Source organism: Protopterus annectens, chromosome 6.part0 (genome assembly GCF_019279795.1).
Source record: "Protopterus annectens isolate FY-2018-M chromosome 6.part0, PAN1.0, whole genome shotgun sequence".
Taxonomy (NCBI): domain Eukaryota; kingdom Metazoa; phylum Chordata; order Ceratodontiformes; family Protopteridae; genus Protopterus; species Protopterus annectens.
In genome coordinates this window covers 1,054,695,668-1,054,711,022 of record NC_056737.1, presented here as the reverse complement: position 1 = coordinate 1,054,711,022, position 15,355 = coordinate 1,054,695,668, and the positions used below count along the sequence as shown (strand labels likewise).

Here is a 15,355-nt window from a genome sequence, read left to right as displayed (position 1 = left end):
TTGGATTGTGTGAAAGAAGAGCTGTGACTGGCATTTTTCAAGATGTCAGTCATAGACTTTTGATAGAAAGGGAGTTTATTTGGCCAGGCAGATCTTTGCTGTCGAGTGGTGGAGCATCTCTGCAGACCAGCCTTTGTCAGTCAGAAAACTTTTCCATCTCTGATTATGAGCTGGCTGGTCTGTTTTTCATAGATGGTGGATTCCATTAAGAACAATGGGCTCCCTAATCATTATTGGCACTCGTAAAGTCGAGTGTTGGCATATCAAAAAAAAAAGATTGAAAATGCAGCAGAAAGGCAAATATCAATGTTACTCTTCTCCATTAAACATGTTTTTTGCAGAAGGGCAAACTCTCTGCACACCCCAATGGGAAGACAAGCCCCACCCCCAGACTTGTATATACCAGCTCCAACATTGCCATACCTCAGAGAAAAGGGAATATTCCGAGAAATGGCCATTTCAGACTTGCATGTTCACTTTGAGACATTTATCTTGGATAGATCTCTGTCGTCTTCTTAGCACTTGGCCATAGGTAGTATGATCACAAAACAACACTGGCTTTGTGTGTGTGTGTGTGTGTGTGTGTGTGTGTGTGTGTGTGTGTGTGTGTGTGTGTGTGTGTGTGTGTGTGTGGTTTGTTTTCTTTCAGAACAACTGAATTTGATCAGTGGAACTCTTCTAAATTCTCATTTTATTCTTCCTTCAAGTCAAAGTGGGGATTAGCATGTTAATTATTGTCTTGACAATGTCTGTTTCAGTCTCTACTAAGCCTAATTTTGGTTTTTGAGAGTGAACAAATAAGTAGAAGTCCTTCATTTTAATCCATGAGTAATTGACCCAGGGGAAAGGCTAACACTTTCAGTGCAGTATTTCTGTATTCTAGTAATAATAAATTAGACTTTCTAATGATCACTATATTCTGGTGACTTTTTTCATAAAAGTTTTATAATCTGTACTGCCACATGATTTGACCATTAGACTGTTTTTGAAAGTAGATGCTGCATGCTGAACCTCGTGTTGATCAGAAAATATCTCAAACTCCATGCTGCCTTTCTGTGACCATTGTTTGACAGAATCACATCTGCAGTACCGTAGCTTTCCATTGGGTTGGGAGCATTGCTTAATGGCTAAGGTGTTTGCCTTACAAACACAAGGTACAGGGTTTGAGTCTCACAAGGGATAGATAATTGGCTAGGCTTAAAAATGGCCACAAGGGTAGTTAGCTTAGTACTAAACTATGAACCTATGAACTGTTCTTGGTATGATCAGCCAGCTTTATGATTTCTGGAAACTTTGAATAGTGTTCAGTACAAATGGGGGGTACTCCCCCCACCACCCTCACACATACCTTGGCATTCAACTAAGTCTCTTAACACTAATTTTGCAGTCTAAAAGAAAATGAACAAGGTAATGTAGCTTTTATAACATTATTACTGTAAGGGTATATCTACCACAGTTTTTTTATGTAAAACACAATTTTGAACTTCTTGCTGTGTTTGTAGACATTTCAGATCAGAATAATACATCAGAAGTTCTTTCTTTACACACCACATCACCCAAATAAAATTCATGCACTCTTGCCAGCATTTGTTTCTTAACTGATTAGTGCTACAGCTGATTTACTGTGAGCTTTCCTGCTTGTATGCAACTAATCTCATCTTTAAATGAAAAGTAGTCGCATCTTTCCCCTGCAACATTCTTGAGTTCTGACATCCATGAATCTATGAAAGGCTGTAGTAAACAGTCTGCATTTATTTTTCCTTATGTTTAACCAAACATTTTCTCCCTTTATTCCTTTCATGACGAGCACACATGAAGTACTATCTGGCATACCTAGCTGCATTAGTCTGTCTTGTATGTCTTACCTAGAGACCAGAATCATCAGCTTTGTTAAAGCAGATGTAATATGGTGTCATAATTTATCGTTTTTTGAAGCATAAGCTATTTTTTTGGGATTTGCACTGACTTTTTTGACTCATCTCCATGCACTATGTGCTTTCTTCCGGGGCTTCTGCTGATTGATGCCACAGGTAGTTATCAGTAAAGGCTGGAATTACTACTATTGTGTCATATAGGTTGTCGAGGGGAGACCTGTGCTTGGCCTTCCTGACCTTTTGCTTTCTTGTTACGCCGGGTAGTGTAGCCCACATCTGGTAATAAACTAAACTAAATGGAGAGAGAAGCTCATCACCTAGTGCCGTCCCCCCCTGCTCTGGAATGGTCTCTTCTCGGATGTCAAGCAATGTGACTCCATTTCAGCCTTTAAATGTATGTCAGACAAATGCATGGGTGCCCTAAAATACACTTCTGGACTTGCAGGCCTTGCCTTCCTTGAAAAGGTTGGTAGAACCTAAGGGTACTTATTGGCAAGGCACATGTGGCCTATGATTTAATGGTCTTGTAGTTCCTATGATCCTTATGATATGACCAATGTTTCTGGATCATTCTTATTATGTTGCTGAAACTTTTTATTTCCTTTTTGTTTAATTGTGGTATAACCCATTTATCCCCCAGAACATCCCAAAACAAATATTCTTACTGCCTCGGTAAGATCAAATGATTTTGCATATTTGCTGTATACGTCGTTCTTCCTGGCAAACCGCTCAGTCAGTCATATTTGTGTAACTACAACAGCATTCTTTGCAATGTGAGTCATGCCTAATGCACTCACTGACTGCTTGAATATGCTCTCCAGTTTCTTATCAGTTTTCAGTAGTACTTTCCTGTAAATATATTGATGAAAGTTTTCAAAACCATATACTGTGGTTATAAACTGTTAATCTTCACCGGAACATGGACAACCTAAACAAATTGAAATCCTGTGATGCAACCAGAATGACACTGCAGAACTTCGCTGAAAACCTTTTATTACATAAAGTTAAGCTCTTTTGTTCTTGTAATTGTAGGAACCTCTTCAGAACTAACTTCGCTTTGTCTGAACATATTCTGACAGTCATAAAGACACACCTGACAAGTGGTAAATGCTTTATCTACTTGTATCATTTGCATTTTGGGTTGCAATTGTTTGCAATGTGATTAATTTTTGACACCTTTATTTCATTGTCACATAAGACATAGGCAAACATACAGTTGTTTAAAAGAAAACAAACCATGATAACATATCTCCATTTAAAAACATTATGCATCACATATATTCCTGCCTTCCCTCAAATGTGACTCCTCTTTTAAAACATTATTCTGCATGTATTCACACAATTTCCATTTTTTCTATGTAATTTGCTCCTACCCTTTTCTAAAATTCCCACTTCCAGGTCTTTGAGTTGTATTACAATATTTTGTACCCCAAATACAGTTGGTTTAGACTTCGATTTCCATTTTCTAGTAACTGCTTTTTCGGCAGCCACCACAATTAAACTTAAAGCCAAACTGTCTCGCAGTTCAGATCCTGTATCTCAGTGCAAAAAAATAATTTCGTTCATTACACCCATTTGTTTACCCAATATTTCTGGCAGGAGTACTCTGTAGGGATTTTCTAAATTATTTATTATTTTATTTATTTTTCATTTGTTTACCGGGAAAGTCTGTCTGGATGCATGTCTTTTTCAGAGATGGCCCAGGGAGAAAAGCTCCGCAAGTGACGATAATAAAAACGTCCATAATACAAAATACATAATCATAAGGGATTGGTAGTACAGTGCAAGCAATTTACAACCTATTACAGTACGAGTAAAACAGAGGATGGAACAAGTAAGACAAGTTAACTGCAGTCAGTCACAAATGAAACATATGCTCAATAAATTTGATTAGCAACTACAGATGTTATTAGCATTCGGTATGTACATAACATTTTACTTGAAAATGGTTAAGATTAATGCTATATTAAGTAGTTTTGAGACTATAAGGAGTTTTCAGTAAGGAGGTAACATTGCAAGGAGATCAATAAATCAGGGAGACTAGTGAGTGAAGTTTGTGTTATGCCAACTCATTACACTCCCAAAACATATGATGTCCTTCTATTCTCATGTTGCAGTATTCTTAACCTTTGGGTTAGCCTCTGCCTAGTGACCCAAATGTCCGGCCAGTATACAAAAGGTTTAGTCACTGCAAGGTACGTGGGACGTCTGATATTGGCCGTAGGGAAAGTGAGCCATAAAAGTGACGTCTGCATGTACCTTCTTCAGAGCTTTTCTGTCACCAGTTGAATGTTAGCTTATCCTGCCATCGGATCCTGAGAGTAAAGTTAAGTACCCCACTGGGGCTTTTTAATTATTTTCTTGGTCACTGCATGCCTGCCCAGGTTCACGTCATCCGCAATAGGAAAGTGTAGGTGTGGATGTCAGATCCCTCATAAGGTCGCCCATGACCTGTGTCTATTTTGCCTAGAGCCCAACCATGACCACAAGGCCTGCACCATTTGTCAAGCCTTTGTCCCGAAGACCCTTTGCAACTGCCTGCACACCTTAACATTTACCTGGAAAACCAAAGACTTAAACGTCTGGCTCTTGGGATGGAAGGGCCATCTGGTCATACTGCTGAGCCACTGAAAAAGAAGGTCAGTGTTTCAAGGCCTGAAACTACTGCTGCACCTCTTTCACCCAAAGTTCCCCCTGTGGCTGAGGTATGTCTGGAGAAATGTATGGAGCCAGCTGACTCGGGTATAATGGGTACAGTTTCAGAGGCAGCAGAACTAGGTTTGGAAAGCACGTCCATGGAAATTATGCAGATGTCTGATACCGCCGATGAGGGGGAACCTTGGCTCGCTGCAGATGTCCAGAGTAGTCTTTCCTCTGCTTTTGTAGCACCTGAGACTAGGCTCTACACCCTCTAGGCCTGTCTTTTACTTGAAGAAAAAACAAAAATCTAAACATGTCCCTTCACGTACTGAGAGCTTGCCTGACTGGCAAGCATTCTCTCAAGGCTTATTTAATGCCTTTATGACCCTTAGGCCTTCCTTGGCTGCTTCTCCCATGGCTTCTCCTCCTGTTATTAGCCTAGGCCCCACACCACTGAACCTCCCACCTTGCTGAACCTCCCACCTTGGAGGCCGAAGTGTCTTCAGAGTCTTCTGAGGATTCTTTGTCTTGTGCCTCTCAAATGGCTTGTTCCCTAGATTATGCATCCACTGGGGAGGACTCTGCTGAGGGAGATTCCCCTGGGGAGGACCTGACCTTTAGAGAAACAGTCTCTCAGATGAGAGAATTCTTTAATTGGGACTCCATAGAAATGACTGAAGTTCAAAAGAGATATTATGAACTCTTACAAATGGACACACCTGCACCTTCTGCAATTCCCCCAGTCCTGCCAGTCTATTGGCAAGAAGGTGTATACTTCAGCAATTCTGGCCTTTAGGGCCATCAACTACCAGGCAGGCATGTCCAAGTACTCCCTGGCCTTTTTATCTCAGGCTTCTAAGCTTTTGGATGACCTCCCTGATTCGGTCACAAAGTCCCAAATCTCTAGTTTGATTTCCTTGTCCTCACAAGTGACAAGACGTTCAATCAAATGCAGTTATGATGCTGCAGAGGCTTCAGCCGGATCTGCAGCCTCTACCTCAGTGCTCAGGAGTTGCTCTTGGTTGAGATTGCAACCCCTTCTTGATATCAAGGCTCAACTTTTAGATGCCCCACTGGATAATTCAGCCTTGTTTGGCACACAAGTGGCAGAGCTTTTCAAAACCCTGCAACAAAAAGAAAAATAAATTCAGGACCTAAAACATTTATTTGTCACCTATTCCTAAATTTCACAGGAATACTCTGCCAAGATGTAATTTATTAAAAAACATTCAGCTCCTCCTCCTCCTGCTAGGGGCAAAAAGAGTTCCAGAACGCAGCAGACTCCTTTTAGGTCTGCCCAGACACCAATCCAGAAACCTCCCTTTCAGGAAAAGACAGGTAGTCTGACTACCTGCCTCCCCCCACAGACAAGATTCCATTTTCCCAGAGACTCTGTCACGTTTCCCTTTCTGGGAAAGCATCAGCTCAGACAATAGATTTCAGTCTAGCATAGAAAAAAGTTTTCATGACCTGGGTCATTTCTCCTGTTTTTCAGGGGCATCCCTCAGCCACCAAAGGACCAGCTGCCCTTATTTCAGCCGATCTTGGACAGCCTTCTGTCACAAGTAACTATTCAGTCAGTTCCAAGCTCAGAAAATGGAAGTGGCTTTTACTCCAGACTTTTTCTAGTCCCAAGAAAGGATGACCCATGGAGACCCATACTGGACCTCTCGCACCTCAACTTCTTTCTTCCAGTACCCACCTTCTGCATGGTCTCCCTGCATGGTCTCCCTTCAAACTGTTTTCCCCCCTGATAATGACTCTGGCATTTCTGACTATTTTGGACATCAAAGATGCTTACCTATGTATCCCTGTCAGGCCCAAATACATGACGTACTTGCACTTCTCTGAGGGTTCCTCACATTTTCAATTCTCTGATTTACCCTTTGGACTATCTACTGCTCCAAGGGTATTTACCAAATGCCTCACACTAGTGATAGCCTACTGCAGGGTTCTAAGGATACAAATTTTCCCATACCTGGATGACTTCCTGATCCAGGAAGACTGCTACAGTACCCTCCAGTCCCATCTCCAGACAGTCATTTCTGTTCTGCAGACTCTGGGCTTCAGAGTCAACTTCCCCAAATCCAGCCTAAACCCCTCCCAGAACAACATTTTCCTGGGATGCAGAATCAGAACAGATGTTATGATGGCATTTCTCCCACCCCACAAGGTGGAAAGTCACCTACTGTATGTCATACACGCCCCTGCAGTGACTGCAGGAGAATACCTCAGACTCTTAGGGTACATGGCTTCCACAATCCCCATGTTTCTATTGGAAAGACTCCACATGAGAAAGCTTCAGTGGTATCTGAGGTCTACATGGACCCAACACTACAACCTTACTGGACCACACCATTCCCTTCCTGCCATGCTTAAGGAAGGAGATCCTTTGGTGGGTGGATCAAGTCTTTGAGTCCAAGGCTTCCCTTGCAACCCCAAACCCCAGTGCATGAACTGTTGCTTCAGACCTGGGGTGGGAACCTGGTATGGGTGGCTTGAAAGTGCAAGGCACATGGAAAGGCCCCTCCAAGAGAGAACACATCATCAGAGAGATGAGGGTTCTTCTCTTTGCTCTGAAGACCTTCCAACATGTTCTGAAGCAAGAACCCCTGAAATTGTTCATGGAAAACACCACTGTTCTTGGTTATGTGAACAAACGGGGGGAAACAAGATCTTGCTTCCTATGCAGACTTGCATTCCAGGCCTAGAAATTGACGGTCCAGCATGGAGCAACTCTGCAGGCCATCTATATGCCCTCAGCTCAGAATACGCAGGTAGATACCCTAAGCAGATCTGTGTCACAATCCCACAAATGGATGCTGCACAGGGATGTGTTTCTGGACATAGTCCACAGGTGGGTTACACCACAAATAGACCTGTTTGCATCCCCTGTGAACAGGTAACTTCCACAGTTCTGTACCAGGGCTCCCAGCCCCCTAGTGAGGGCAATGGATGTCTTTTCTATCTCTTGGGAGGGGATGTTTCTGTATGCTTCCCCCCCTTCCCACTCCTGCAGAAAGTCCAAATGAAAATTCAGAGGATAAACCAAAAATCTTGCTGGTGACTCCCTTTTGACCAAGACAACACTGGTTGCCCCCTCCTTCTGCATTTAGGTAGGGGCAATCACAACTTACCTCACTGAGTGGACCTACTCACACAGGACAAGGGATCTATGACTCATCCCCACCTGGAATCTCTGAACCTAACCCTGTGGGTGACAGAGTTTTGATCCCTTTCAGACACTTTTATTCTGAGGACGTGCTAAATGTCCTGAAGGAAGCCAGGAAATCCAATACTAGGAGATCCTATCTGTCACAGTGGAAAATGTTCTCCATTTGGTGTCTAATAAAGACAGCTACACCCATTTCAACTAGGGGTGCCCCTGGTACTGTCTTATCTGTGGGAATTCTTGCAGGCAGGGTTGGCATATTCCTCTGTAAAGGCCCACCTTGCTGCTGTTTCTGCATGTCTGCCTTTAGAACCTCCACTTGCTTCTAGACTTCAAGTGAAGTTATTCTAAGAAGGAGTTCTACACCTCACATCACCCAAGAGGCCAGTCCCTCCACCCTGGGGCCTGAACTGTGTGTTGGAGAAGCTCACTGTTGCTTCATTTGAGCCAGCAGCTACAGCCTCTCTAAAGTATTGAACTTGGAAAACTGTGCTTTTGGTGGCCTTAACTTTAGCCAGGAGAGTCTTGCAGCTCCAGGCCCTCATGGTCACCCCACCCTTTTTGATCTTCCACAAGGATAGGGTTACCTTACGGATTTAACCCATCCTTTATGCCTGAGGTGTTCAATGAGTTATCCCTGAGCCAATGATTCCACTTCCCCACTTTCTTCCCACAGCCCCAGAATGACAGTGAGAGAGTCCTGCATTCCCTTGATAATCACAGACAACTCAGATTCTACATTGACAAGACTAAATCTATTAGGAGATCATAGCAACTTTGTCTGCTTTCACCCCAGGGCTGTAGGAAAAGCTGTGACAAAACACTGTTTCTACATGGATTTCCAGAGCCATCTCCTTCTGCTATGCCTACCATAGAAAACACATAGACTCCAATATTAAAGCCCATTCTACTAGGATCATGGGCTTCTCTGGAGCTTTTTTCAAGGATTTGGACACTACCTCTATTCTAAAAGCAGCTACATGGACATCTGTCCATACCTTCACAAAACACTACAAACTGGGTTGTATCTCCAGAGCCAGAGCAGGATTTGCTAGGGCAATTCTGCATTGATTTTTGGAAAATAGTTCCAAACCACCCTCTTCTTCCCTTTGAGCTATGGCACTTACCCAAAGGTTACGAATACTGCAACATGAGAATAGAAGGACATAGAATAGTTGTGTAAAATCTTACCATAACCATAGATGTCCTTCTCTTCCATGTTGCAGTGTTCTATCCCACCCTCCTATCCTCTACTCAAAAGAAAAGTTGGGCTTTGCTGGATAATTAAGGACTTGTGCAGCTATCCTGCCTCTGGGGTCTGACTGTAGCACTCAGTTCTGAGGAAGGTACGTGTAGATGTCACTTTTATGGCCCACGTTCCCTACGGTCAACGTCAGACATCCCATGTACCTAAAGCTTTTGTATACTGGTCAGACATTCAGGTCACTAGGTGGTGGCTAACCCAAAGGTTAAGAATACTGCAACATGGAAGAGAAGGACGTCTATGGTTAGGGTAAGATTTTACGCAACTATTCCTTTACTGTTACCTGTTTATTCAGCATCACACTTCCACATTTGCCATCTACCAGGGGAAAAATACTTTGGAGTCTGCTTGATGCATTAAAATATCTGTGCAAACACTTCTAAGCAAAATTCCCAAATCTTCTAGACTGTTGCATATTTGGGAGCCATACATATATCCTCCCATTGTTTCCTTGTGAGTTGCTTGTCCTGTCTGTCTTCCCAATCTTTTCTAACTTCTTCCGATTCCTATAGTTATTGTGTGGTATTTTGTATGACCTACTAAATATGCCTTTTTTAATAGCAGTTTCTGTTCTAGATTCAGTTAAAAACTCTACTGTAGCAGGTCTTTCACTTAGGATTCCCCTATCCATTTCTCCGTGTCTGTACTCTGATATCAGTCCCTGATGGGGGGAAAGCAGTCTTAAGCCTGCAGTCAAAATGCCTTCTTCCCATTCTGTTACTTTTCTCTGTCTGGTTATTTGCTCTCAATACCTTGGTTCCTTTGCCAGTTTTCTCAAGGAAATTCCAGCCTCCTCTTGCATATTCTCTGTACCTGTAATTACAGTCATTCCTATCAGCAAAATCTCCTTTCTCCATTCCTATGTTGGCTTAGTTCTTAGAATAATTTATGTTACTCCATATGTGTAGCCGTTGTTCTCCTTAAGGATCTGCATCTAAAATTCCACTCTGTCCTTATTTCTTGAACCCCCCCCAGCTTCATCATCATCCCTTTTCACTTTTAATTATAGCTTTCAACTTCTGGTCTTTACCATCTTTTGGTATTACAGCCACCACAGCTTTCTTCCAGGATGTTGGTGTTTCTCCTCCTTTTAAAATACTGTTAAAACCTTCCAGATCACTTTCTTCCCTCCTAGCTTCCAAACTTAGAAAAGTACCATCTATTTCTGTGGACTTTCCTGTAGATTAATTGTACATCACATGTTTTATCTCATCTCCTCCTATCTTCACTGTTAATTGTTGAGGCTCATTTACCTCTAACCATGGCATACTTTACACTTCCATAAATATTTCCATTTGTGATTTTTGTAGATTTCTACACTTTTCTGCTTTATAAAAATGTTCATAACATTTCCAAAATATCTTTAATACATCTGCATGATTTCTGGTTTATAGGCTTAAGTTTGGCAACAACCTTTTTTATTTTTTGTTGCCTAAGTCATTGTGCCAAACATTTTTATGTTCTAGAGTTATCAAAAAAAAAAAGGTTGCTAACATCAAAACTCATGAATATTATCCAGATACCCCCTAATTTTCTCTTGGCGCTCTGCGATTGTACCCCTTCTTGCTTTGTGAGATTCCCCTTATTCTGTACTACTAGAACATTTGTCAGCCCCTCAAAATTTCTGTTACTGCTTAACCACATATCTGTTTTTCTTTTTTATTTCTACCCTGTTCTGAAACTACACTTCTAATTAATCCCTCACACTAGCTGTAACTTCTGAAGAAATGTCTAAGTTTCATAATAACTTGAATAATTTCCACTACACATTCCTTAAATTCCTTTCTTTTTATCGGTTATGTGGGGAAGCACCGGTGTCTCATTTTTACTTCATTACCCTGCATTTTATCTTGGTTGTTATTGGCATGATCTGAAATTGTTTTTTGGATGTGTGTCAAATCTTCCAATTAAAAGCACATGTTCCTGTGAAATATAATTTCTGTCCAGTCTAGACCAGTTATTGTATCTTGGGGAATATGTAAATTCTCTCCTAAGTTCCTATTACTAAATTCATGTCTTCCATGCCAAATATTTTCATAACTTTATTAAGAAGTCTACCCTGTTTTATTATATTTTCCTTTCTAGGTCACCCAGATGCATCCTCACTGGTACAAATCAAATTCCATTCCCCACCTGTAAATATTCCCTGCTGAAAGCTTGTTATTTTTTCCAAATATTTCTTAAGCTCCACAATGGCAGGTTTAGATGGACTATAACTATGTGCCAGTGTAAGCCTCCTCCCTTGCTAGTAGCCCCTTACAGCCACAAATCTACCATTATTATCTTTTTTTCCCCTTTTTCTGTTAGTATTGGTGCTACTCTAGCAATTATTAAAAGTACCCCCTTTTTCCTTTGTCCCTGATACTCTGCTGAATATTCTTCCTGAAAACCTTTTTAATCAAATTCACATGCTCATTTTTTCCAAGTGTCTCTCCTGTAGCATTACTAGTTGTACTCTGCACTTAATGTAATACAACACTCTTTTCTTTTTTTGTATACTTTTAAGGCCATTAATGTTCCATAATTGTTATGATAAGTTTTTGCTTCTACCTATATATTTCCAACTTTTGTGTTACATGTACCCACTAATGTTTGGCAGGGTGATCTTTTATACATTTGCTTGTTGTCATCTCCATTTGAACCTGTGTCAGATTTTACAAGACTTTCTGTTTTAATGAAAACCCTCAAAAAAAAAAACACCATCACCATAACATATTGTCTTAAAAAAACACACACAAAAATGATGTACATCTTGAAATAATGGTTTAATTCTCCTGATAGAAACAATTGTCCCAAATCAGCAGCTGCACCCACAGTTATTACCTAACTTTAAAGTTATCCATGTTAAAACTGTTTGTAATGTAAATGCCTTATTCATATCAGAATGTTTTCAGTGTGATCACCTTCATCAGTAATTGCTTTGATTGAACAGTTCAAAATGTTTCTCCCGCTTTACTTTAGTACTTTTGCTGTATTTTTTTCATTAATTACTAGTATGTTTACTAATGGCATTTAGAGTAGTAAGCTGCGGTGGTGCAGCGGTAGCATTGTCGCGTCACATCAAGAGGCTGTCCCATTCAATTCTTGACTGGAGCGCCTTCTGTGTGGAGTCTGCATGTTCTCCCCGCGGTCGAGTGGCGTTCGAAAGATGTGTGAATGGGCGTGCCTTTGTTGAAGGTTGTATGTTGGGCTGGCACCTCGGCACTGTAAAAATCTACTGCCAATCATTAGCGGACCGGAGTTCCGCTGTGGCAACACCTAACCGGGAAAAGCTGAAAGAAGAAGAACAACAACTAATGACATTCAGAGTAAACTTTAAATGTTGATTGTCAAACCTAATAGTCTCATAATAAATTTTTTATATTCTGAATGCATTTCAGTCATAGCTGCGACTTTCTAATTATCTAGTTTCAGCCACTCTGAACTCTGTATGACCTATGGATCTTGGTTTTCAAATTCTGACTTCATACTTATTTTTCAGCTGATGGCTATCCTGTCTTTGTCATCCTTTTTCTTAGCCATGCTTATTTCATAACCGCATGTGTAACTTATCAACACATTTCTCATGCTTTCCATAAACGTCACTGCTAAGTTTTTTGTTTCCTACTCATGTTCTTATTCTTTGTTTCAGTTTTACACAGCTGCAGTTCCTGTCTGTTATTTAATCTGAGATTAAACAAGTCACTACTCAACTGACATCCATTGTTTTAGCATTGTCTGCATTGTTAAGCAGCCACTCTCTGCTTTGTTTATTGTATATGCCACGTATGGCTCTTACTAATGAATCATGTAGCTGACTAAACTCGGTCTGATCTCATTACTTCAGTTCAGGAGTTTAAGCATCAGTCCTTTCTGTGGGATCTTGCACCCACAAAAAGTAAAATGGCAGATTTGTGTCAGTATTTTTTTTCCCCCAGTGGAACTCTGCAGCTGCCTGTCCACTGCAATACTCTCTTCTTCTTGAAACTGAAGACATAAACTTTCAGAACTTCCTTCCTGTACAGCATTCAGACTTTGTAGCACACTGAACCTTTTAGAGCTTTTTGGAAATTCTGCTTACATTCTGGGTGAGTCAGATTTTTTGGATCCACAATTTCCATTTTTCAGACAAACTGTCCTGCAAAGAGAGAACAGACTCCTCAGTCGCATAAAACAAAATGCATCCCTGTCCATATTCAAGCACAGTGTTGATCCATGGATGGGAAATGGAAAATTTATCCCAGGACTGTCCCCTGTACTACTGATGGATGGAGTCAGATACTAAATGCTTTATCCCATGCATGGATCCTGTCAAAATATCTATGGTATGACTCCAGTTATTCTTATTAGAGGTGATATATAATTATTGACAATGAGATGAATAAAGCCAATCTATAATCAAATCGGATAGGTTAACAAGCACAAAAATTGAAATTGGTTAGGTTTAAAACGCCCCGCAAGGGCAGCTAACCTAGTACTTAACTATGAACTTGTAATTACTGGAGGCTGTTTCTCAGATGGAAAATGGCATGACATATACTGCTTCTGTTCTGACTTCTTATGCTATAAATGTTATGTATTCAAAAGTGCTAGAGGTGATGGACAAAGGTATAGTGTTGCCCCCATGCTAGTGTTACGTTTTGACAATATATTCATGTATAGAAAGCCCAGCCATATAACAAACATACAGAACAAGAACAGAATAAAGCTGAAGTTGATTTAAAGACCTGTGCTTACATATTACTGTGTCAGTGTGTCATTTCATCTGTCATCTTTCATCTGAAATGTGAGATTCCTCAAGTCTCTGTTGATAGACCACTACTGTTCACCATGTGTATGGTGTTATATGGGAATCTTATTTGATGGTGTGGTTTGCAGTAACACGTCTATGGAGATGATACTCAAACTTACCTCTGCATCCATCAAGAACACATGGCCTCCTTTAATACTCGTGAGAGCTGTCTGGAAGACATGTCAACTTCAGTGATGGTGATACAAAATCAACTGATGCACTTGTACTGTTGCCTTGACAGTTAATGACACGTACAGACTCCCACCTCTCCTGTCTCCAGCCTTCCAATCCCACTTCCGCCTTTGATAATTACATAGTGGTATTTTTTTGGAGTTTGCGTCTAATGTGCAATTCTTGGTGTGATCCTCAGAGATGACTAATGTTCCAAGATCCATGTGTGACCAGGTGTCAAATGTTGCTACCATCAGAATAACAGTGCCTAAACTAAGCACCTTATTCCAGGTGAGGGATTGTCTGTGGTGGTTCCTGTCCTGATTACTTTCCACTTGGACTACTGTAGTGCTCTTTTCTTGGGGTTTCATAGTGGTGACATTGTCAGGGTTGCAGCTGATGAGAATTCTGCTTCTGCAGCCCCATGTACTTAACTGAGCTTTTAGGTTCTCCCATATGTCACTGGTTCCACGATGCTTGCATTACCTGCCTTTGACAGGGCACATCAGTTATGAGGGTCTTTTGCTTGTCTTCAAGGCCCTTCATTACGAGGGTCTCATTTGTGTAAAAGAACTGGTATCTAGCTGGCTATCTCGGAATCTTTACTCAGTTTCTTGAGATTGATTGTGATCCCCACAATAAAACTGAATAGTTGCTGGTATCATGGTTTTCTTATCAAGGGATCAACTACCATGGCATCTCTGGCAGGTTCACTACTGTGGATAGTTTTCAGTTCTTCGACTAGGTTTAAAGTGGATCTTCTTCATGACTTAGTATTATCTGGTTCAGAATTCATACTTTTATTTTGTATTATTTACTTTAGCAAAACGAGCACCAAACACTTGCTGCTTTGAAGGGTGCCATGTTTTACACGAGACATGAAGTTGTAATTTAAATTGCATCATCTCTTGTGTCAGATACATTTTGTGATAAAGTGAAGAGCTTAAAATGGACAGTTAATGATGAAGTGAAAAATTTGTTTCAGAATTTTTGGAGCACTTTTTGCTGTCATGCACCATCCTATGCCCTTCTACCCAGATCCATAGCTGTGTCTACCAACTTCTACTTCCCCAGAGTTCTTTGACAAACCTGGGGCTAGCGCAGAACCTAAGGATATCCTGGGGGTCTCCTTGTCACCTTTACCATGGGAGAGGGGTTACTTGATGACCTATCCTTTACTCCAACCACCCATCAGTCTCTGTGTTTACATATGAGGGGTGGGCATGCACTTGGGGATATGTGATCACCTCATTTCCACAGCAGCAGCTCAGCCATATCCACCTCCCTAATCTTCTGTTTGGACCATGTCACCTTATTGTGACGTCTCCAACCTCCACCAGGGATTGTTACAGAAAGGCCCATGTAACCACCTACCCTTGGGATGGGCACACCCATCCCTCTCTGCCGCTCTGTCAGTCACCAGAGCTGCTAACTGAACCCCACTGGGCTGGACTGTAGTCAGG

The 15,355-nt window shown here is 41.2% G+C and overlaps 1 protein-coding gene across 4 annotated transcripts in view; it reads left to right on the top strand.

The window, feature by feature from the left end:
* DPF3 (double PHD fingers 3) overlaps nt 1–15,355 on the top strand; it is a 1,486,280-nt gene that overhangs the window by 720,365 nt on the left and 750,560 nt on the right. The window lies entirely within an intron of this gene.